Genomic DNA, 24,142 nt, shown 5'->3' with positions numbered 1-24,142 from the left:
AACAGAAATTAAACAAAGAAACAATATGTCTGACAGAGGTCATGAATCAAATGGATGTCACAGACATTTACAGAACTTTACATCCAAACACAAAAGAATTTACCTTCTTCTCAGCACCTCATGGAACCTTCTCCAAAATAGACCATCTAGTTGGTCACAAAGCAAGCCTCAACAGATACAAGAAGACGGAAATAATCCCTTGTATCCTGTCTGATCACCATGGAATAAAGCTGGACTTCAACAACAACAGAAATAGCAAAAAGCCTACACACACATGGAAACTAAACAACTTGTTACTAAATGACAGCTGGGTCAGGGAAGAAATAAAGAAAGAAATTAAAGTCTTCCTAGAACTCAATGAAAATGAAGACACAACATACCCAAACTTGTGGGACACAATGAAAGCAGTGCTAAGAGGAAAGTTCATAGCACTAAGTGCCTTCAAGAAGAAATTCGAGACAGCTCATTCAAGCAACTTAATGGCCCACTTAAAAACCCTAGAAAAAGAAGAAGCAGACACACCAAAAAGGAGTAGACCGCTGGAAATAATCAAACTCAGGGCTGAAATCAATCAATTAGAAACAAATAAAATAATTCAAAGAATCAATGGAGCCAAGAGCTGGTTCTTTGAGAAAATCAACAAGATCGACAAACCCTTAGCCAAGCTTACTAAAAGGCAGAGAGACACCACCCAAATCAACAAAATCAGAAATGAAAAGGGGGACATAACTACAGACACTGAGGAAATCCAAACAATCATTAGGACTTACTTCAAAAGTCTATACTCAACAAAATTTGAAAATCTAAATGAAATGGACAATTTTCTTGATCGATTTGACTCACCAAAGCTGAATCAGGACCAGGTAAATCAATTAAATAGTCCTATATCCCCCAAAGAAATAGAAGCAGTCATCAAAAGTCTCCCATCCAAAAAAAGCCCAGGACCAGGTGGTTTCAGCGCAGAATTCTACCAGACCTTCAAAGAAGAGCTAACTCCAATTCTCTTCAAACTATTCCACAAAATAGAAACAGAAGGAACATTACCAAACTCATTCTATGAAGCCACAATCACCTTGGTACCTAAACCTCACGAACACTCAACAAAGAAAGAGAATTTCAGGCTAATCTCCCTTATGAACATTGATGCAAAAATACTTAACAAAATACTTGCAAACCGAATCCAAGAACACATCAAAGATATTATCCACTATGACCAAGTAGGCTTCATCCCAGGTATGCAGGGGTGGTTCAATATACAGAAATCCATCAATGTGATCCACCATATTAACAAACTGAAAGAAAAAAACCACATGATAATCTCCCTAGATGCTGAAAAAGCATTTGACAAAATCCAACATCCATTCATGTTTAAAATGGATGGAGAGATCAGGGATACAAGACACATATCTAAACATAGTAAAGGCGATATACAGCAAGCCTATAGCCAACATCAAACTGAACGGAGAGAAACTTAAAGCAATCCCACTGAAATCAGGGACAAGACAAGGCTGCCCACTCTCTCCATATCTCTTCAACATAGTGCTGGAAGTGCTTGCTAGAGCAATAAGACAGTTGAAGGAGATCAAGGGGATACAGATGGGAAAGGAAGAAGTCAAATTATCACTATTTGCAGATGATATGATAGTATACATGAGTGACCCCAAAAACTCTACCAGGGAACTCCTACAGCTGATAAACACCTTCAGCAAAGTGGCCAGATACAAAATTAACTCAAAAAAATCAGTAGCACTCCTGTATACAAAAGACAAAAGGGCTGAGAAAGAAATTAGAGAAACAACACCATTCACAATAGCCACAAATGACATAAAGTACCTTGGCGTAACCCTAACCAAGCAAGTCAAAGACTTGTATGAAAAAAATTTCAAGTCTCTGAAGAAAGAATTAGAGGAAGATATGAGAAGATGGAAAGATCTCCCATGCTCATGGCTTGGCAGGATTAACATAGTAAAAATGGCCATCTTACCAAAAGCAATCTACAGATTTAATACAATTCCCATCAAATTGCCAACACAGTTCTTTACAGACCTGGAAAGAAAAATTCTCAACTTCGTATGGAATAACAAGAAACCGAGAATTGCTAAAACAATCCTCTACAATAAAAGATCTTCTGGAGGTATTGCCATCTCTGATCTCAAGCTGTACTATAGAGCAACAGTTATAAAAACTGTATGGTACTGGCATAGAAACAGAATGGTGGATCAATGGAATTGAACAGAAGACCCAGAAATAAACCCACACACTTACGGACACCTGATTTTTGACAAAGATGCCAAAACCATACAATGGAAAAAAGATAGCATCTTCAACAAATGGTGCTGGTCCAACTGGATGTCTACATGTAGAAAAATGAAAATAGATCCATACTTATCACCCTGCACAAAACTGAAGTCCAAGTGGATCAAAGACCTCAACATAAAACCAGACACATTAAATCGGCTAGAAAAAAAAGTGGGGAATACCCTTGAACTCATTGGCACAGGAGAAAACTTCCTGAACAGAACACCAACAGCACAGGCTCTAAGAGCAACAACCAATAAATGGGACCTCATGAAATGGAAAAGCTTCTGTAAAGCAAAGGACACCGTCATCAAAACAAAACGACTGCCTACAGATTGGGAAAGAATCTTCACCAACCCTTTATCTGACAGAGGACTCATATCCAGTATATATAAAGAACTAAACAAGCTGAAAAGCAGCAAACCAAGTAATCCACTTAAAAAATGGGGAACAGAGCTAAACAGAGAAATCTCTGTAGAGGAATATCGAATGGCAGAGAAGCACTTAAAGAAATGCTCAACCTCATTAGCCATTAGGGAAATGCAAATCAAAACAACCCTGAGATTTCACCTTACACCCATCAGAATGGCCAAGATGAAAATCTCAAGGGACAACACATACTGGAGAGGTTGTGAAGAAAGGGGAACCCTTCTCCACTGCTGGTGGGAATGTAAACTTGTACAACCACTCTGGAAATCAATCTGGCGCTTTCTCAGATAACTAGGAATAGAGCTTCCTCAAGATCCAGCCATACCACTCCTAGGCATATACCCAAAAGAGGCTCAAGTACACAGAAAGGACATTTGCTCAACCATGTTTATAGCAGCTTTATTTGTAATAGCCAGAAGCTGGAAACAACCCAGATGCCCCTCAACTGAAGAATGGATGCAGAAACTGTGGTACATCTATATAATGGAGTATTACTCAGCAATGAAAAATAAGGAAATCATGAAATTTGCAGGTAAATGGTGGGACCTGGAAAGGATCATCCTGAGTGATTTGTCCCAGAAGCAAAAAGACTCACAAGGTATATACTCACTCATGTAAACATACAACATAGAATAAACCCACTAAAATCTGTACATCTAAACAAACTAAGCAAAAGAGAGGACCCTAACTAATATGTTCAATCCCCATCCTGAAAGGCAAAGAGGATGGACATCAGAAAAAAAAGAAAATAGGAAACAACCTCGGAACCTGCTACAGAGGACCTCTGAAAGCCAGAAGAAAACAGGAAACAACCTTGAAACCTGCCACAGAGGGCCTCTGAAAGCCTCTGCAGTATAGACTGTCAAAGCAGATGCTGAGCCTGATGGCCAACTGATGGGCAGAGTAAATGGAATTTTATATAAGAAGTGGGAAATAGTAAGAGCTGGAGGGGACGGGAACTCCACAAGCAGAGCAACAAAACAAGAAAATTTGAACACAGGGAACTTCCCAGAGACTCATACTCCAACCACGTACCAGGCATGGAGATAACCTAGAACCCCTGCACAGATGTAGCCCAGGGCAGTTTAGTGTCCAAATGGCTTACATAGTAATGGGAAGAGGGACTGCCTCTGACATAAACTGATTGGCCTGCTCTTTGATCACCTCCCCCTGAGGGGGGAGCATCCTTACCAGGCCACGGTAGAGGACAATGCAGCCAATTTTGATGAGAACTGATAGACTAAGATCAGAAAGGAGAGGAGAACCTCCCCTATCCGTGGACTTGGGGAGTGGCATGCATGCAGAAAGGGGAGGGAGAGTGGGATCGGGAGGGGAGGAGGGAGGGGCTTATGGGGGGATAAAATAAAAAAAATGAATAAACTGTAAAAATAAATAAATAAATAAATATCATAAAAAAAAAAGATCAGAAAGGAGAGGAGAACCTCCCCTATCAGTTGACTTGGGGAGTGGCATGCATGCAGAAAGTAGAGGGAGGGTGGGATCGGGAGGGGAGGAGGGAGGGGCTTATGGGGGGATAAAATAAAAAAAAATATAGCAACAAAAATAAAAGTTCAGAAATGCTGTTTATGGGAAAAAAAAAGCTACAAAGAACTGTTCATAACTGAAGTACTCTCTTTCTGACATGGGTTATATTTTCTGTTATGTTGTACCTCAGATGTCTTTTTCAGCAATTAATTAATTTATTATTATTATTATTTTAATTTAGAGCCAGAAACTCGCATAGCAACCTGTGAACACACATTAAAATATACTGTAAAATGAAAAGAAACACACAAAAGAAAATCTCCACTTTTCTCTGCAATATGTTTGGTAGCTAATTTACAAAATAAACTATTTCACACATATTTACCCCTGATTTTCAACTGTGAATACAGGTAAAATAAACATCAATTCATCATCCTTTTCAATTTTCCATACACCATTATATTCACAATGACACACAATGAGGTGCCATTTAGTCTCATATACTCATTTCCCAACATTCCTACCACCAAAATACTTTCTGTGATGTACTCTTTCTGTAACATAACTTTTAAGCTATGGCTGGGTTTCTAAACACAAATTGACATCAGAGGTGCTGAAGCTAGCAGAGCAGGATGTGGTCTGGGCTAGGAAACTAATGTTAAGAAGCTCAATGGTCAACAACCACTGTGCCACTAAATAATAAATAAAATATGTAAGTTTAGTACATTTAGAACTTTTTTAAAAGAAAATAAAATTGAGCCAAACCTTATGACACCTTATGATCCTACCACTTGGGAGACGGCAGAAAGATAGCTTGAGTTCATCCTTAGTGACACAGCAAGTCATGGGTCCAGCCTGGCAACATTTCTGAATGCACGCTCATGAGGACAGGGTAGGTTTGAGAGAATGACCATGGAAGAAACTTTGCCTAAACTCCACCGAGAGTACCCTGTGTCCACACAGAAGAACAAAGACTAAGCTTCAGGTGTGTTTTTCTTATTAAATTTTATCCTGTGTCATCTACTCTTCAGATCGTTTAATAATTAGTTTGTACCACAAACACAAACTTATTCCCACCAAAAGTCCCCAAATCATTGATTTATGTTTAATGTAACCTTTGCTTTGGGTCTTAGAGTGGTCTCCTTTAGTTGGGAAGTACTCCATAACTTATACATGCATTTGTTATTATTCTACTCTGAGATTTGGGTTCCATTTTCCTTCCAGGTATGGATTCTTATGTCACACAATTGGAATTCCCTAGGAACCAAGTTTACAGTTCAGAAAACTGAGTAAATTGTTCCTCATAGCCTCTGTCTAAGTTCAGAGCCAGGAGACCTAGGAAGGGATTCTACAGACATAAAAACGTGCTTTTTGTGTGTTGGTCCGAGAGCGAATGAGATTTAGAGCTGTGACTCAGGAAAACCTAAACATTGAAGCTCATGCAGAGCTGGACCAACAAACTCAGAACTTGTGGTTGTCTTGGTGCATTATTGATGGAATAACTGATCCAAAAAGAAAAGCCTCTCAGTTCCTTCCTTTGGGTTCTGAATCACCCACCAAAAAGAAGAACAGGGGACCCTAGAAAAGTTGCACAGATTTCCTGAGTATGGCTCCCCTGTGCAAAGAAAAATCACAGGATAAGATCCTTCTCCCCGCACACCTGGTGACAGGTGACCCATGCAACCCGCATGGAGAAACATACACAGGAGAGGAACATATGTAATACTTAGTGTTCTGGAGAAGATGCTTTTAAAAATATAGCAGATAAATAGACAGCATCAATTACATGTCAGAAATTCATGATGTCAGTCCTACTGTTTTTAGAAGATTTTTCTTGAAGATGACAGGCAGACATATAAAATGATGCCCAGAAGAAAGACTTGCGGATATATTAGGAAAGGCAGCATATTATGACAAAGACAGGGATTTTTACAGATAGAATTAAGACTCTAAAGCATGAAACAACACTGGAACAATGTGTGCAACTGTTCTTTTGCATTGTCATCACAAATTAATTAAATACATACATGTATAAATAATTTGTGCCCACGTTCATGAAAGGTAAAAAAAAATTGATTATATATATATATATATATACACACACACACACATACATTTTTACTAGTTTAAAATCTTATACAATCATGCATTTATTAACAGAGGCATGTAAGTGTTCAGTCAATATGCTTCTTCATCTAGACTATAGAAGAAGATGTGTCTAGTCTTACTCCAACTTGATATGCAAAGGCTGGATGATATCCATGGAGGCCTACCATTTTTTGAAGAGAAAAGGAGGAGGAGGAGATTGTGGTAGACAGGACAGGAGGGAGAATGACTGGGATGAGAAGTGGGGGCAGGGAACTGTGGTAGGGAAACTTCTTTTAATTAACTAATTAATTAAAAACACAGAGATGTAGAGGCCAGTGCTTAACTGATACATCTATAAAAAAGCCACTCCCATACCTACGATTCAGTAGTCTTTGAAAAAGAGAAGGCAGAAAGACTATAAAGGCTGACGCATAAGAGGAATTGATGTGGGATTGTATCTCCTAAGAACAGCAGAAGCTAAACCCATAAAACCTTACCAACATGAGTGCCTATACAAGATAAACAATAAAGGCTTCAACAGTACACAATAACTGCAAGCAACTAAGAATGCTGAGAGCATGACAAATAATCTTTCCCAAAAAAGAGCACACCAATTAGTTATTCAAAATCAAATGGTCAGCCCTGACAACAAGTAACATACAGAATGAGCAGACTATATTTAGGAATCTATATGGTATATATTTACATAAATGCATACAACAACAAATAATGAAAAAAACATCATGCATTTCAAAGAGAGCAAAAGGGGATTGGGAAGTGCTTGGAGCTAAAGAAAAGGAAAAATGATTTAATTATATTATAACCTTGAAAATAAAAGAAATAAAAACCATTAAAGATTAGTGGTATGAAGGTTAGTACATGCAGCCCTTTTGACTTGCAATAAGAGAAGAGAAATAGTCAAATTTCTTCATATTTCCTGTTACCAACATGTTTAAATGTTTTTAGGTAATTATTTTGCAAGATAGACCTGTAAAGCAGCTTATACAGAGATTTTAAATGGAAAGATCATAAATAATAATGAACAAAGTAAAGAAATTGTTAATATAGATTCTGAAAATACTCATTTAAAGTGCTATCCAGCAATGTGAACATCAAATATAAAAACTGCTTCAAAAATTTAAATCCCAGTTTAAAGTGAATAAAATATGAGTCAGTTGCATAATGTATGCCCATCAAAATAATTCTACAGAATTTAACAAGCAGAAAGCAGGATGGAAATATGCTGTGGACATATTTTTAGTAAGGGGAAGAAAAATGTAAAGGCAGATCCTACACTTGTGGCTTAAATGGTATAAAATTCTTAAATATTAGAATTTATCTTGCAGAAGAAACTGGTTTGTTGAGTGTTCTACTTAGATTTGACTGTCAACTTGATATGCCCTAGAGTTAACTAAAAAGGGGAGTCTCAATTGAGGGTTTGCCAAGATCAGATTGTCCTGTGGCTTTATTTGTGAGGGTTTGTATTCATTGTTAATTGTTACATATCTTAGTTTGCTTTCTGTACCTGTCTAATGGTCTATTTATCATGACCCAAAACACCCCAAAGAAGAAAGTAGTTTATTTACACTTTATTGCACTATGAAATGAAGTCAGGGTAGGAACCTAGAGGCAGAAACTGAAGCTGACACCATGGAGGGGTGCTATTGCTAGCCTGCTCTCCATGGCTTGATCACCCTGTTTTCTTATATAACCCAGGACCACCTGTGTAGAGATAGCACTGCACACAGCAAGGAAGGCTCTTTTATATTAACTATCAGTTAAGGAAATGGTCCCACAAACTTGCCTAAAGGCGAATGTGACAGAGGCATTTTCTCAGCTGAGGTACCTGTTTTCAGATGACCCTCACTTGTGGTAAGCACCATTCCCTCATGGTCTCTGCTTAAGTTCCTGCTTCCAAGCTCCTGTTCTGTTTCATCCAGTCCTGCTGTGACTTCTCTCAGTGATGGAATATGATCTGGATGTGTAAGACTAATAAACCCCTTCCGCTCCAAGTCACTCTTGTTCCAGTCTTTATCGCAAGAATAGAAAGCTAGAACAATGCAGGAAGACCCTGACTATTTTGAGACAGATCATTCCCTAGGCAGATGGTCTTGTGCTGCACAAGGAGGCTAGTTAGCAATCAGTGATGGCAGGTATGGGTTTCGTCTTGCAGAGCAGGATTTAAAGTCAATCAGAAAGTGGTTAGTTACTCCCACAAAGGTCATGGGGTTGTTGCACCAGTGGGGATGTCTTTTAAGGCCAGTTGTTAATGTAGTTTGTAGTTTGTAGGGTTCACAGCTGAGCATGACTGATGATTACTTTTCTCCACCAGTAGCATGACACCTTCTAGCACTATGAAATCTGGCCAGTAGGGATAAAGCTTCCAGTAGCACCAGATTAATATTGTCATGTTCTATGATTCAAGTACATGGAGTCTTAAGCAAAATGGTCTTACCATCAAGTTCTGGAGAGTAACAAATAACAGTAACTATGAGATCACAAAGGTCAACAACTCAAAGGAAACCCATTCTTGTAATTTGGCTTTTTATTAGCCTGGGATGTCTAGTAGAAGAATTGTCATCCTGAGTGAGGTATCCCAGAAGCAGAAAGACACACAGGGTAATATACTCACTCATAAGTGGATATTAGATATATAATATAGGATAAACATACTAAAATCTGTACACCTAAAGAAACTAATCAAGAAGGAGGACTCTGGCTAAGATGCTCAAGCCTCATTCAGAAAGGCAAAGAGGATTGACATCAGAAGAGGGAGAACACAAGGAACAGGACAGGAGCCTACCACAGAGGGCCTCTGAAAGGCTCTACCCGGCAGAGTATCAAGGCAGATGCTGAGATTCATAGCCAAACTTTGGGCAGAATCTTATGAAAGAAGGAGGAGATAGAAAGACCTAGAGAGGACAGGAGCTCCACATGGACAGCAACAGATCCACAAAGTCTGGGCACAGGGGGGGTCTTTTCTGAAACTGATACTCCAGCCAAGGACCAGTTATGGAGATGATCTGAAACCCCTGCACAGAGGTAGCCTATGGCAATTCAGTGTCCAAGTAGGTTCCATAGTAATGGGAACAGGGACTGTCTCTGACATGAACTGATTGGCCTGCTCTTTGATCAGCTTCCCCTGAGGGTGGAGCAGCCTTACCACACCACAGAAGAAGACAATGCATCCACTCCTGATGAGACCTGATAGACTAGGATCAGAAGGAAGGAGAGGAAGACCTCCCCTATCAGTGGACTTGGGGAGGGGCATGGGTGGAGAAGGGAGAAGCATTGGGAGGGGAGGAGGGAGGAAGATACAGGGGGGTTACAAAGTTAATAAACTATAATTAATAAAAATATAAAATACAAAAAAGAATAAAAGACCTTTAAAAATTAACATATATAGCAACATGGGAACAATATAAACAAGATTTAAATAAGTAAAGAGATATATCACAAATACATCATATTCATGTATTAGAAGGATTAATACAAATTATAGGAGCTCCACAAGGACCAAATATATCTGGGCATAGGGTCTTTTCTGAGGCTGACACTCCACCAAGGACCATGTATGGATATAACCTAGAACCTTTGCTTGGATGTAGCCCGTGGTAGCTCAGTAACCAATTGGTTTCCCATAGTAAGGGGAACAGGGACTATCTCTGACAGGAACTCAATGGCTGGCTCTTTGACCTCCCCACCCCCCAAGGGAGGAGCAGTCCTGCTAGGCCACAGAGGAGGACTTTGCAACCAGTCCTGAAGATACCTGATAAAACAGGGTCAGATGAAAGGGGAGGAGGTCCTCCCTAATCAGTGGACTTGGAAAGGGGCAGGGAGGAGATGAGGGAGGGAGGGTGGGATTGGGAGGGAATAAGGGAGTGGGATACAGCTGTTATACAAAGTTAATAAAATGTAACTAATAATAAAAATTAAAATTAAAAAAATTTAAGAAATTTCCAAATTGATCTAAACTCCCGAATGTTTCTTTGTGTGAATGTAGAAATGGGCAATGTGAGTTTTGAAATTTATATGTAAATGTAAAAATTTAAGAATATTCAGAATAAATTTAAAATACTTCTACCAAAAAGAGAAAAAAAATGTTGACTAATGATAGGGTAATTGAATTTTAATTTTTTCTCTCTTGTCTTTCTGAGTGTGTGTATGTGTGCCTGTGTGTGTGATGGGATAACACTTAGGCTGAGCTGTGGCTGCCTGGCCAGTCCACTCCCTCCACAGACACAGCTTACAGTACTGGATCTCCTCTAAGAAGGGCAGGAGATATATATATATATATATATATATATATATTTATGTGTGTGTGTGTGTGTCTCACAGTAATCACAGCACCCACCTATAGCTGTCGCAATTCCATTTTAGAAAAGCAAAGTGGAAGATGGCCCTGTCAAAAGGGAATTCTTCAATTCACATAGTTTCTGGAGATTTCTTTCAGCTAGCTATTAATTTATTAGCAGTTTTTAAGGAGAGGCAGCTTCTTACAATTGTTTCTGTCAGATAAATCATTGAGGTGGTTATAAATAAAGCATTCCACCTGAAATCCCTCAGTACCTAACCCAGAAAGCTAAGTGCCACTGGTTTTCCAGAGAGATGTCAGAAAACTTAATTGATGGTGATTATTCAGTTTTTCCTAATACTAAAAAGTATACAAGCAACACAGTTAGAGAAAAGGCTCTGACTTTAGATGGAAGGAAAAATCTGTAACCATTCAAGGATCATCACATTTATAACTTATTTTGGTCAAAAGAAGCTGAAGTTTTTAAAAAAGAGAGAAAAAAATAAGATAAAAGAGAAGAGAGAAGAAAAGAGACAGAAGAAAAGAAAGGGAAAGCAAAGAAAAGGAAAGAAAAAAATAAAAAAGGAAAGGCAACTCCTTCCCAGGATCCTTTTCCTTCGGATTCAGCATTTTTCACTGAATAACTTATGGATTTACTTTAGCAAATCTGAAAGTCCTGCAGTTACACTAATTTAACTCATGAGTCCTGGGTAGTTTTTAGGGTAACAGCATTTTAATTTTATTATACTAAGTGACAACATTTTTACCTAACAGTCAAATAGAGTTTCAGGAAGAAATAAGAGCATTAAAATATCCGAGGAAGACATACTAAATGTGACAGCGTTGATGTTCAGATTGTCAGAATCTTGAATTAGTTAGCAAGTCCGCAAGAATATCTATGAGGGACTATTTAGTCTCTGGGCATGCCAGTAAGGGATTATGTTGATTGGGTTAACTAGGGTGGAAAGACCTATTCCAAATCTGTTCAGCACCATTTCCTCAGTTTGGATCCAGAACTACACAAGATAGAGAAAGCCAGAGTAGCAATGATTCCTCACTCTCTGTTACCTGACTGTGGAAGCGATGTGAGCAGCTGCTGCGAGCTACTTCCACTGTACGTCCCTTCCCCCATCATGCAGGGTTGTCCCCTTAAACATTGAGGAAGGATAAAGCCTTGATCACTGACACAGCTTTTGTCAGAATATTTTTATCACAGCAACAGCCAAAGTAACTGCCTAATGTCCACAAAGATTCAATTACGTAGCCAGTAAAGTGACATTATCCAAGTGACAAACTACAACTTATTTTCTCCCATAGCTGGACTTCAACAGATATTTGAGATGTGTGGAAATGACATCCTGATCATCCCATAAGACTTCTGGGCCATTCACCAGTGAGTAAGTTATTAAAACTCTGAAATGTTATAGAAGAACAAAATTTATTAACATCTGTAACTCTTCCCAATTTAAACAATGGTGTTCTTACAACAACTTCTGGATGCTGTGAACACAGCAGAAACTGTTAAAACAGTGTCATTAAACAATGCTCTAGTCAAACGGAGCTAAGCATAATTGTTCCACGGCCATACACTGAGATTGAACCATCTGTGTACAATTAAGACATTCTAAATGTCTCCAAGAACATTATAAACTCAGCAAAAGTTAAAATAAAATAAACATAAATTATAGGTAAACAAAAGCAGCCATAGCAGTAGCTATAACTTGTGATTTACTTACCACATTTTAATCACTTTCCTCAGGAACTGGTTACATGCCACACAAGTAGCCTTACCATGAGCCAGGGTCTGCAGACAGAGCTGATCCCCTGTGTGTTAGCAGACACTCTAGTCCTGAGACATTTAGCATATTTACCTTTTACTTCTCAGTAGACCCTTTGAGCATCTGTAGTTTTGAATTAAGAACAGTCACTGGAGTTCCTGTCCTCTCCAGCTCTTGCTATTTCCCACTTCTTACATAAAATTCCATTGGAGAGCAACAGAACAAGAAAATTTGAACACAGGGAACTTTCCAAAGACTCATACTCCAACCAAGTACCGGGCATGGAGATAACCTAGAACCCCTGCACAGATGTAGCCCAGGGCAGTTTAGTGTCCAAGTAGGTTACATAGTGATGGGAAGAGGGACTGCCTCTGACATAAACTGATTGGCCTGCTCTTTGATCACCTCCCCCTGAGGGGGGAGCAGCCTTACCAGGCCACAGAAGAAGACAATGCAGCCATTCCTGATGTGATCTGATAGACCAAGATCAGAAGGAAGGAGAGGAGGACCTCCCCTATCAGTGGACGTGGGGAGGAGCATGCATGAAGAAAGGGGAGGTAGGGTGTGATCGGGAGGGGAGGTGGGAGGGGCTTATGGGGGAATACAAAATGAATAAAGTGTAATTAATAATAATAATAATAATAATAATAATAATAATAATAATAATGAAAAAAGGAACAGTCACTGGAATGATATTTAGCATATTTTATTAATTATATTAGAAATAATTGGACTGACTTTTAGCCCTTAATACAGAGAGAAGAAAAATAAGATGAAAGAGAACCAGATTGATCTCTGGTGTTAGCTACTATTTACTCTCCATTCATTAGAGTCCTGCACTTAAAATGATAATAAAAATGAAATTCTCTAAGGCAATATTCTTGGCTTACTCAGTTAGAGTTATATCATTTCATTGGTTTGTCATTCCTTTAACTCCCATCCCCCCAAAACTTTGTTCTTCCCAGTTACTTAGTCCTGCCTATGTAGTTATGCATGATCAGTTTGTTCTACGTCAGGTGCCTCTATATGAGTGGTAATGTTCTTAAGATGTAGACGAAAGTCTGACCCTCTGGGTTGGTTCTGAACAGACCAGTTACTGTCTTAACTGAGGCCCTCCTTCATATTCTCCATCTCTGTAAAGTGTGTATGACAGCTCATCCCCTTGACAGCTCATCTCTATGCTGTGTGGTGGCTGCGGAAAGTTCACAGACCATTTCTATAAGTAACGGGAGTGATAGTTTTTTTTTTCTTGATGAATGGGACATAAATATTTGCTTCTCTGTTGGTTTTGGTCTGTATGTGAAACACAGTGCTTACATGGGAGATACACAATATAAGCAGCTGCTAGGCCACTCCCTTCAAACACCATCATCTAAGCTTGCAAAAAAAGATGCTGGGGACCCTATGGAGGCCTTAAAACCTACAAATAATCTGAAGTGAACTGTGCCACAACTTATGTGATTTGGGGGTAAATTCTGATCATTGTAATACTAAACTCTCTGTGTAAGGCTTTTCATACTTCCCTGTTCCACAGTACTGGAGACTTAACGTAGCACCCTTGTGTGCTAAGTAAGTACTCTACCAATGAACTATGTCCATGTGTATTTTCACTTTTTTTTTTTTTTTTGAGACAAGTCTCTATGATTTGACTAAGCTATGTTTGAAGTTACTCTAGAAGCCAGTCAGGCCTTGAACTTCTAATCTTCTTGTATCAGCGTCACAAGTAAATGGGGTTACAGGCCTGCCTCACTAGTCTATTTCTTTTGTATGAAGAGCTATACTGAACTAAGCATTATGTATTGACTGGTACATATGTTGAGGGTTTTATCCTGCATGAGAATGCACTGGTCGCTAGTTCATCCAATAAAAGTCCTTATTCTGTTTGCTTGAGAAAGCATTCCCTTTGAATTGGCCTCAGTGTTCTTCTTCATATACTTCTTTTTATTCTTTTGATTCCTGGATCTTTTAAGAGGTATTTATTAAGAGGTGAACATGTTTCATTCAGTTAGTTACAACAACAATAATGGTATGCCTATAAGAAAGGCTACTGGCATTCTTATGAGATAAAAACTGGCATCATGAGTCTGATGTAGACAGTGGGATAATCTTGCAATACAGAAAATAGAGTTAGAGCCCTAGGAAGGCAAGAGTGCAGAGTTGGCCTTCATTCCACAAGAAAAAGAAGTCTGCCTAACTCCACAATATCCACACACATAGCATTATTTGGAAATATTTTTTTTTTTGCACATGCAACTGGCTAAAATGGGATCATGCTGGATTAGAATGAGCCCCATCCAACATGGTTAAAGCGTTCAAAGAATAGTAGCATACATACAAATGCTACAGGATGACAGGAAAAAAATCTACTAATGAAGGGGGTGCTAATGGCAGGGAAGTCATGAAAGAACCCTTCTTTACAGGCTCTAGAGGAACCACTGCCATGCCAATACCCTGATCTCAAACCTTCAGTCTCCAGAAGCCCGAGGTAAGACACTTCTGCCATTCTGAAATGCCGACTGGTATGGCTTTGTTCAAGGAGCCCCAGGGAAGGTAGTGCTGTGGCTCAGAGCCAGGAGAGGAGATGGAGATTCATGATGTCAATGAAGTAAACAAAGAGCCAGATGGTATGCCACTAGCAACAAGAAAATGTTGATAGTAAGTCAAATATTATCTCTACTGGGACAAAACCAGAAGCATGTTCTGAGCTGCATGCAAGCCAGAGCAAATGTAAAGGAATGGCTGGAAGGGAACAAAAAGCACAGCCACTTAAAGCACAATGCCTAAGTGGGATGAACTTACTACCATTGTATCCGAGGGTTTTCGGTTCCCTCAGCAATATTTTTTTTTCCTGACTGCTAAAGAGATTCATTAATGTATTTGGAAAAATGATGCCATTGAATAATGATATGCCTAACTCCACATGTCTAAACCTAATGCCAAAGAATAAAATAACACCTAACTCCATGCGGAATAAAGACACCAGCATGATCTCCCCTGTATCAATGAAAAGTCGCCCCTGAAAGATATCTTGGTCATGGGAACTCATCCTCACCTTGTACTTCCTTTTTGTCCTCCCAGTCTATCACTGTTGAATCTTGAAACCCATACTTACTCTTGTATTGCACTGTTCTTACTCTTTGGAGTGTTACTTGTCCACCCTCATTTTCTGATTGATGAGTAGGGAAAAGTCAGCTAGTGTATACTGATTAGATTCACTAGGAAAGCTAAGAGAAGCCATGCTGCATTCCCTCTGGTCAAACAGGATCAGCAACATAGATTCCATGCCAAGGAAGGGGGTAGCTGCATTTAACACTCCACAAATAGAATTAATTGACTTGCTGTCCAAGTCATATGACAGAGCTATTCTAAATCTGGGAATGAAACCAGAATTTCTCCCCATCAATTCTCCTTTCTCTTCACTAGACCATGCAGTCTCGAAGTTTTTATTCTCAGATGATAATCAATTTAAATGAGGGAACTCCTGCCAAACTCAATGCTCTAATTACATAGTCAGGAAGGACGGATAATAATTATGGCAATGTTCTACACTTATAAACTGTTAGGCAATGCTGATTTAGACACCAGGATCCCACTTTCTCTAAAATACATTCACTCATATTTTAAAAGTTTGACTATGTCTATTAAAATTCATTGCTAATAATCACTGTAGCCCAGGTTTTAACTATGAAAATTAACGCTCAGTGTTATATTGAGTTTTTGATTTTCAAGTAATTCAAAAGTACCAATGAAATGAGAGAACATACGGGTACACTGATCCCAGGGTCTCCTAGTGTGAGAGACAGGAAAAGTCTTGAACACTCCTTTCCCTGTATCTTTTTGTGTAGGTGTGAAAAATTGCAGACAATCAAATGCAGTTGCATCAGAGGTCTTAAAGAAAGCTTATCATGGCCAGTGAATTGTGCAGTCAAGATACTATTCATACTAGACAGAGCTTTTTAAAAATTCTCACTTCTTGTTGCCTAGAATTTTGTGTATTCTTTCTTTTTCATTATCAAATTCCATGGTTACTTCTACCAATAAAACAGCAATGTCCTGTTGAAAAGAAAAAATATTCTAGCAGCTTACAAGGCTTCTATTCTCCTTTCATTTCCTCATCCCCTAAAGGAAACTTGTCTGCCAGATACCATTCATAGCCAATACAACCTTGCCAAAAAAGCTTGAAATGGTAAACCAACTCATGGATAAATACATAAACTATATTTATGAAGGAGTAAAAAACTCACATTTGCCAAACAAGAATTGCACACCATGCTTTATTAGCGATGCATGACAGTATAAGTTTAGGTCACCAAAATCAGTTCTGTAATTTTCCCCACAGAAAGATATTGAGTTCTTAATATTTTTTAACAAAATAATTTGTTATGGTTTATCATTTGGTGGGCTTGTGATACTCTGGTTCACAGTATAGACATAAGACATTTCACATGAGCCCTTTAAAGTCAATCTTCCTAAAGCCCAGCTTCTGACAATTTGATCTTCCCAGGTTTCTCTTTCCAGTAAGTATTTCATCTATTCTTCTAATTGCTCATTCTAAAAAGTGTCACTTATCCTTGACTCTTTTCTTAGTTTTCCATACTCTATTGGTCTTGTTAAACTGGCCTCATCCTTAAATTCCTATGTTAACATCCTAACCCTCAATTAAACACGATGTGATTGTATTGGAAATGGAGCTTTTATATATGAAATTATTTAAGAAATATTCACACTAGATATTGTGAACCTCCAATATTATATGACTGTTGGACACAGATAAACACGCAGGCATAAGTTCACTTGAGCTTCGGAACTCTGTTTTCCACCAGGCTAGAAACCTAAGATCCAGGGCTGAATCAGATCCCCAAGCAGCTTCAGAGAAGCCCAGCCTGGATTAACCTTAAACTTCTGGCCTCTAAAACAGTAAGAAACTCTGCTATTATAAGCCACCCAGGTCACCATGCTTTAAAACGACACCCCAATAAACTTGGACTGTAGTCAACAGATCAGCCAATACTATTGATTTTATGTGTCCATAGAAACAATTTCTTATAAATGCTCATTTCTAATGGGATTCTTAGATTTTTTTTCAAGTTTCAGAGACTTATTCATCAGCGTAATAAACAAAAAAAAAAAATCACCATGATTTCATGCACTGAGAGGACAAGTATTTACTAGCTAAGCAGAAGACTATGCAGATGGCTTCTGAAAGACCTTCACTATAAGCAGCTTTATGGTAAACTTCATGGTTCAGAAGTTGGGGCCTTCTTTCTTCAATTTGATGTAGTCAATATTCACTGCGTAGAGCTTGTATTGCTCACTGGGACCCAGTTTGTTTCAAGGCTCCAGGTTATTCTTCCTGTCCCAGCTGACATCTGGATTCAACACCAAGTACAACACATATAGTGCTGCTCCAGTACCTTCTGCTCCAATAAATATGAAGAGAGGGATCAGGCTGGCATGCTTCTTGGCTTGCCGGAGGATCTGGCAGAGCATGTCTGTGGCAGAGGCCCACTTCCACGGAGACAGGAGAGCAAGATGATGACATACACTGACCCGCTTCTGCCTATTCCTAGTTGTTTTGTTTGTTTTTTGTTGTTTTTTTTTTTTTATCATGAGGACATTTTTGGAGAAACAGTATCAGTCTCAACTGAACTCCTGTGCACATGGCACAGTTATTTCACATTTAACTGCTAAGCACTTTTATAAGGTTCCATGCTTGCTTTTTGTTCTCTGTACCTTTGCTGGCCCACAGTAAACATGCTCATCCAACCGCTCCATGCCACCATACAGCAGGCAATATTTCTCCTGAATCACTCTAAGCGCTAAAGCTATCATCCATTATTCACAAGCCAGTTTCTCATGTTATTGTCTTTCCCAAAGATGAGAATGTAGCAAATCAAGTTCCCAAGCTTTATGGATATACATATTTTATCTTTTGCTTTGTTGAAAATTTAGAAACTGAGCTAATCTTAGAAAAAAGAATCCAATTGTGAACCTGAGAAAGGATTGTTACTGAGGAAGACGCTGTGTAATCAGATGCTGGACAGTGGGCACAGATGTTACACCCAGTTAGAGATCAGTGCAGCCTTAGATCAATGAGTAGCCAGCCAGAGCACAAGAGTCTTGCTGTGTGTCTTTATATTTCTCTCTTTGGATTGCTTTGCTGTCTGTGGATTAATCTCTGTTTGTGATATTAAGTACTTAGAATTAATTTAAAATTTGAAAGCATACTTCAACATCTTTGTCCACAAGGACCACTTTCAATAGAACTGAAAGATGAGAACTTCCAATCAGTAGGGAACAAGAACTATCAACAGTAGCCATTGACCAAATTAGACTTTATACCATCTATTCTCCCACAAGTGATTTATGGGTTGTGAGATAAATTTTCAGGAGCCTGAAGAATACGTTTTCCCCGTTTACTATAGTCTGCTTCTTTACAAGTAGGAATTTCATCCACTTGGATGACTTCTTGTATTCATAATGGTTCAAACCCTTGTAGTAATGATTAGTAGGCTTGATTCAATAACTCATGTTATTATCCCCATGGAAAATTAATGCAATAATATCCACTCACAAACACCACTGTGCTCATGCTTATTAATCTCATATTTCCTTCTATGCCATTTTCTCCTTATCACAACATTATGAAATTTAGAAGAAAGAAACACAATACTCTTCAGGGATTATAAAAACTTATGAAGTCACTGAATTTTGAAACAAAATTTGCATGATCATATTGTGCAAGATACCATCCTAGGTAATGTGAATTCAACTGTCAACTTTAATGCCCAACGATGGGAGGAAGGAGGCACCCATCTACAATCCTGTTATCCACAGATACACATTCCAAGGCCAGATGGCGAAACTGTGGGTAGTGCCAAACTCTACCGACACTATTTTCACCTACACATGCACACCTGTTGTAAGAATTTACAAATTAGGCACAGCAAAAAGTTCACAGCAATAACGAGATAGTGCAATTATTAACAATATACATAAAAGTTACTCGACACTTTCATATTTATCTCTGAAATTTCCAGTGAGTATTTTTAACTTATTAGATTATTTTAATATTTTTTATGTGTATGAGTATTTTACCTGAATTTATTTATGTGCACAATACATGCAAAGGTCAAAAGAGGGCACTAGATCCTCCAGGATTGGAGTTACAGATGATTATGAGCTGCCATATGGATGTTAACCACGTGCTCTTAACCACGAAGCCAACTTTCCATTCCCCAGTGAGTATTTTAGAAAATGGTTGTTGACGGAAAAGTGAAACTATAAGAAGTAAATAACATATGAGGGTTATTACTGTTTTCAGAAGGCCAGGAATGACCTAAAAGGGAATGACACTTCACCTGTGTGGTGAGATAAGAAGAGGAGCAGCTCATTCAACAGATGAGGAAAACAAGATACAGGAAAGGAATGAAAGGCTGGGAGCAAGACTCTGTGTGCTTTGAAGGAAACTTCATCATTTGAAGAAAAAACATTATAGGGCAGAGGACAGAAGTTTAGAAATAGCTACAGTAACGTCTTCATAGAGAAGTATAAATAGAAAGAGGACAAGAAAAAGTGGAAAGAACAGAAGGAAGAACAGCCTTGCTCCGTGGTCTGGCCACAGGGCTTCTGATGGCACAGAACAGCTAAGGAGGAAGATAAAAATGTCATAGGGACAAGAGCACACTGCCTTACAATCCAAATATTTATTTTTTTAGGATGAAATATTCCACATGGAAGATCTTACTCTGCTGTCTAAGTCAATGTGTGTTCTGTTGTTGGTAGGGAAAATTAGCATAGACAAGGTGACAATGCCAAAATCAATGTCCAATAGTTCTTTAGGTCATAAGCCCAACCCAAGTGGCAGCGTTTCCTGACATATTCCTTATGACTGGACACTCTGGTCAAGACCCTGGCTCCTCATCCCTTCCATCTTATATAGGCCTCCAGCAGTCCTTGGCTCCTGGTCTCTGACCTTCACTCTCAGATCAGAACTTCAGTGGTCCTCCTCTGCTATCACCTCTGTGTTCAGGAAATGACCTAATGTTTCAGAGTCTCATGTTTTTATTAGGCTCAGCAGAAGAAGCCAAATTCATATACTTTCAACGACAGCTGCATTGCAATTTTAATTCAATTAGTATCCCTTGTGATATCTCAGTCACAAAATCTAAGAATTAGAACGTAGATGCCGTCAATTGCCACTTTTTCTGTCAATTACACATTTGAAATATTTCTATATGCTCACCCCAATCCATGTCTATTCCACCTACTTGCCTGGAATGAGTTTCCTGCATGAAGGAGTTCTGTTTCACACATAGCACCATTGCCAGCTGTGCACTGCCCCATGGTCTAAATGACTTCCCATTCACTACAAGGCAACAAATTTCTTCCAGTAAATAATCTCCAACAGTAGCTTCTACAACTTTTCCCAGCCTTGGTCTCATCCACTGTACTTCTCACTTCTATAGCTTTTCTTTGCAGCCACACAGTGTTGTTACAGTTTTAAAAAGTTCATACCTGTACATAAATTTAAGTCATTTCATTTTACCTCCCTATGGTCCTATGTCATCATTCCTCACTCTTCTCAACAAATCTCCCTTCTATTTATTTCTTTGTCTGGTGTCTATGTGTGCATGACCTTTGAATTTATATAAGCTTTCTTGCATGAGTGGGAAGTAATTTACTGAAGCACAGAAATCTTACCAGTATCTGTACCAATGGAGAAAAACACAATATTTTAAAAACATAGGTATTTGTTAGTTTTCAAGGCAATAATTCCAAACAAATTATTTTAAATAATCAAAGAACTTGTAAAGTTATAAGATGTCCCTTTATCAGATCTTCTATTTTTTTAACTTTTAATAATTATACTTTATTCATTTTGTATCCCCCCCATGAGCCCCTCCCTCCTCCCCTCCCAGTCTCACCCTCCCCCCTTTCTGCATGCATGCCCCTCCCCAAGTCCACTGATAGGGGAGGATGGTCAGTAAATGCTTGACATTGCTTGAGTAACCAAGAACAGAAGGCTAGATAGCCCAGAGACATAGAGTAAAACCAAATACTATCGGTCAAAAAACAAAACAAACAAACAAACAAACAAAAACAAACTAAAAAAAAAACACCCCAAAATACAAAAATGTAGTGATCAAATGACTCCTAATGACATTCTATTTAGCTATATTCATAGATCAGTGCCTTTTTCAGCCATCATCAGAAAATCTTTCTCTTCCAGCATATGGAAACAAATCACAGATGTACAGCCAGACATTACACACTCATGCACTTTGGAACACTCAGCTCAGAGCTCAGGGAACTCCACAGAAGAGGAGGCAGAAAGATTATAAAAACCAGAAGGGAAAGAGGACACAGGAGAACAAAGACCTCTGAATCAATTTAGCAGGGCTCATATGAATTTACAGAGACTGAAGCAGCAAAGTATAGGGCTTGAACCAGTCCTCTGTGTATATATTATGGCTTTCAGGTTAGTATTTTTATGGAAGCCGTGAGGTATGAACAGAGTGGGTCTCTGATTCTTGTGCCTGATCTTGGGGCTCTATTCCTACTGCTGGGTTGCTTCTTTCAGCCTTGATGTGAGCAGATCAGTAAGATGCAGATGCTAAGACTTATGGCCAACCTTTGGGCAGAGTGCAGGGAATCTTATGAAAGAAGTGGGAAATAGTAAGACCTGGAGAGGACAGGAGCTCCACAAGGAGAGCAACAGAAGCAAAAAATCTGAGCACAGGGGTCTTTTTGAGACTGATACTCCAACCAAGCACCATTCATGGAGATAAGCTAGAAACTCTGCACAGATGTAGCCCATGGCAGTTCAGAGTCCAAGTGGGTTCCATAGTAATGGGGACAGGGACTGTCTCTGATATGAACTGATTGGCCTGCTCTTTGATCACCTCCCATGAGGGGGGAGCAGCCTTACCAGGCCACAGAGGAAGACAATGCAGCCACTCCTGATGAGACCTAACAGACTAGGATCAGAGGGAAAGGGAGAAGGATCTTCCTTATCAGTGGACTGGGGGAGTGGCATGGGAAGGGAAGAGGGAGAGAAGATGGGATTGGGAGAGGAGGAGGGAGGGAGCTACAGGGGGGATACAAACTGAATAAACTGTAATTAATAACAATAAAAATAAATTTTAAAAAAGTCTCCTCTAACCTCGGCATGGTGGTGCACACTTGTAATCGCAGCACTCAGAGAGGCAGAGGCAGGTGGACCTCTGCAAGTTCTAGGTCAGCCTAGTCTACAAATCGAGTCTAGGACATCCAAGGCTATACAGAAAAACCCTGTCTCAAAAACCAAAACCAACCAACCAAACAAACAAAAACTCTACTTCACTGACTGTACCCAAATGTTCATTGATCGGTTTTGTGTGAGAAGTCTGCCTGTGGGCCTGGAGCAGGAGGAAGTACTCAGTTCCCCGAATCTTTGTAGATCTGCACTGGCCTGTATCTCACTAGAGGCTGAGGACTGCCCTGGGCCCCAGCCAGACCTTACAAATTTGGTCAAGAATGAAAGGAATTAACCTTTCCCAAGTTTTAAATGTATTCCATGACTCAGGATTCACTGATATCGCCACCAAGGAGGACAAAACAAAAACAAGCATAAAAACTCTATATATGTTAAATTGAATCAGCTGTAAATATCTACCCCAAAATAAAATTTCCCACATTAAATTAAATATCATCCACAACTAACTTATCGTTAAACACATACTTTCCTTACTAGCTACCTTAATAATTTAAATGTAAATTAATTTATCTCATTTTATGTCAAAAAATTTCAGATGTACAATTATGGAAATTAACTGTTTTCAAATGTGCTCAACAGTAAATATTTGCTAGAATTCAAGATATTTAAGGCTTGTGATTTAGAATTTAAATTTTAATCATTCTCTTCATACTATACATTTCAATGTTATTAATTTTCAGCATAGCTTTTAGGCTTCAATACAGAAAGATAATACCACAAGAAATAATAATACTACAATGTAGAAAGAGACTGCAACTTTTCCCTTTCCCTCAGTGATGATGAAATGACAGTGTTTTAATGTATGTTTACATGCAAATTCTTCCAAAGCAACTTTGGATGCAGGCTAAATGTATCAACAAGAAAAAGTAAACACAGAAAATATTTTAGTAACGTGTTTTTTTCAAACCAGGATATTAATTTACAACATTAATATATCATATGCTATTTGCATTAGTGGAAATTATTTTTATACATTAATTTTATACATTATTTTTCTATGATACTCTTGTGATAACTAGTAATTATGCACGAACATTGGTGTGAAAGTATTTTTTTTTTCTTCTTTATTTTTATTTTTAGTTACAATTTGTTAACTCTGTGTCCCAGCTGTATCCCGCTCCCTCATTCCCTCCCCAACCCCACACTCCCTCCCTGGTCTCCTCCCTGCCCCTTTCCAAGTCCACTGATAGGGGAGGACCTCCTCCTCTTTCATTTGACCCTGTTTTATCAGGTATCTTCAAGGCTGGCTGCAAAGTCCTCCTCTGTGGCCTAACAGGACTGCTCCTCCCCTGGGGGGTGGGGGGAGAGGACAAAGAGCCTGCCCTTGAGATCCTGTTAGAAATAGTCCTTGTTCCCCTTGCTTTGGAAAACTACTTGGTTACTGAGCTACCACGGGCCACATCCCAGCAGAAGTTCTATGTTATATCCATAGATGGTCCTTGGTTGAGTGTCAATCTCAGAAAAGGCCCTGTGCCCGGATATATTTGGTACTTGTAGAGCTCCTATCCTTTC

At 38.9% G+C, this 24,142-nt stretch overlaps 1 protein-coding gene and 1 pseudogene across 2 annotated transcripts in view; both read right to left on the bottom strand.

Moving 5' to 3' along the window:
- Ctnnd2 (catenin delta 2) overlaps positions 1 to 24,142 on the bottom strand; it is an 894,554-nt gene that overhangs the window by 771,150 nt on the left and 99,262 nt on the right. The window lies entirely within an intron of this gene.
- LOC129685447 (cytochrome c oxidase subunit NDUFA4-like) lies at positions 17,617 to 18,197 on the bottom strand (annotated as a pseudogene).

The sequence above is a fragment of the Psammomys obesus genome, unplaced genomic scaffold (assembly GCF_907164565.1).
Source record: "Psammomys obesus unplaced genomic scaffold, mPsaObe1.curated_primary_1811, whole genome shotgun sequence".
Taxonomy (NCBI): Eukaryota; Metazoa; Chordata; class Mammalia; order Rodentia; family Muridae; genus Psammomys; species Psammomys obesus.
The sequence above is the reverse complement of the archived record's forward strand: the minus strand, read 5'-3'. Positions and strand labels throughout refer to the sequence as shown.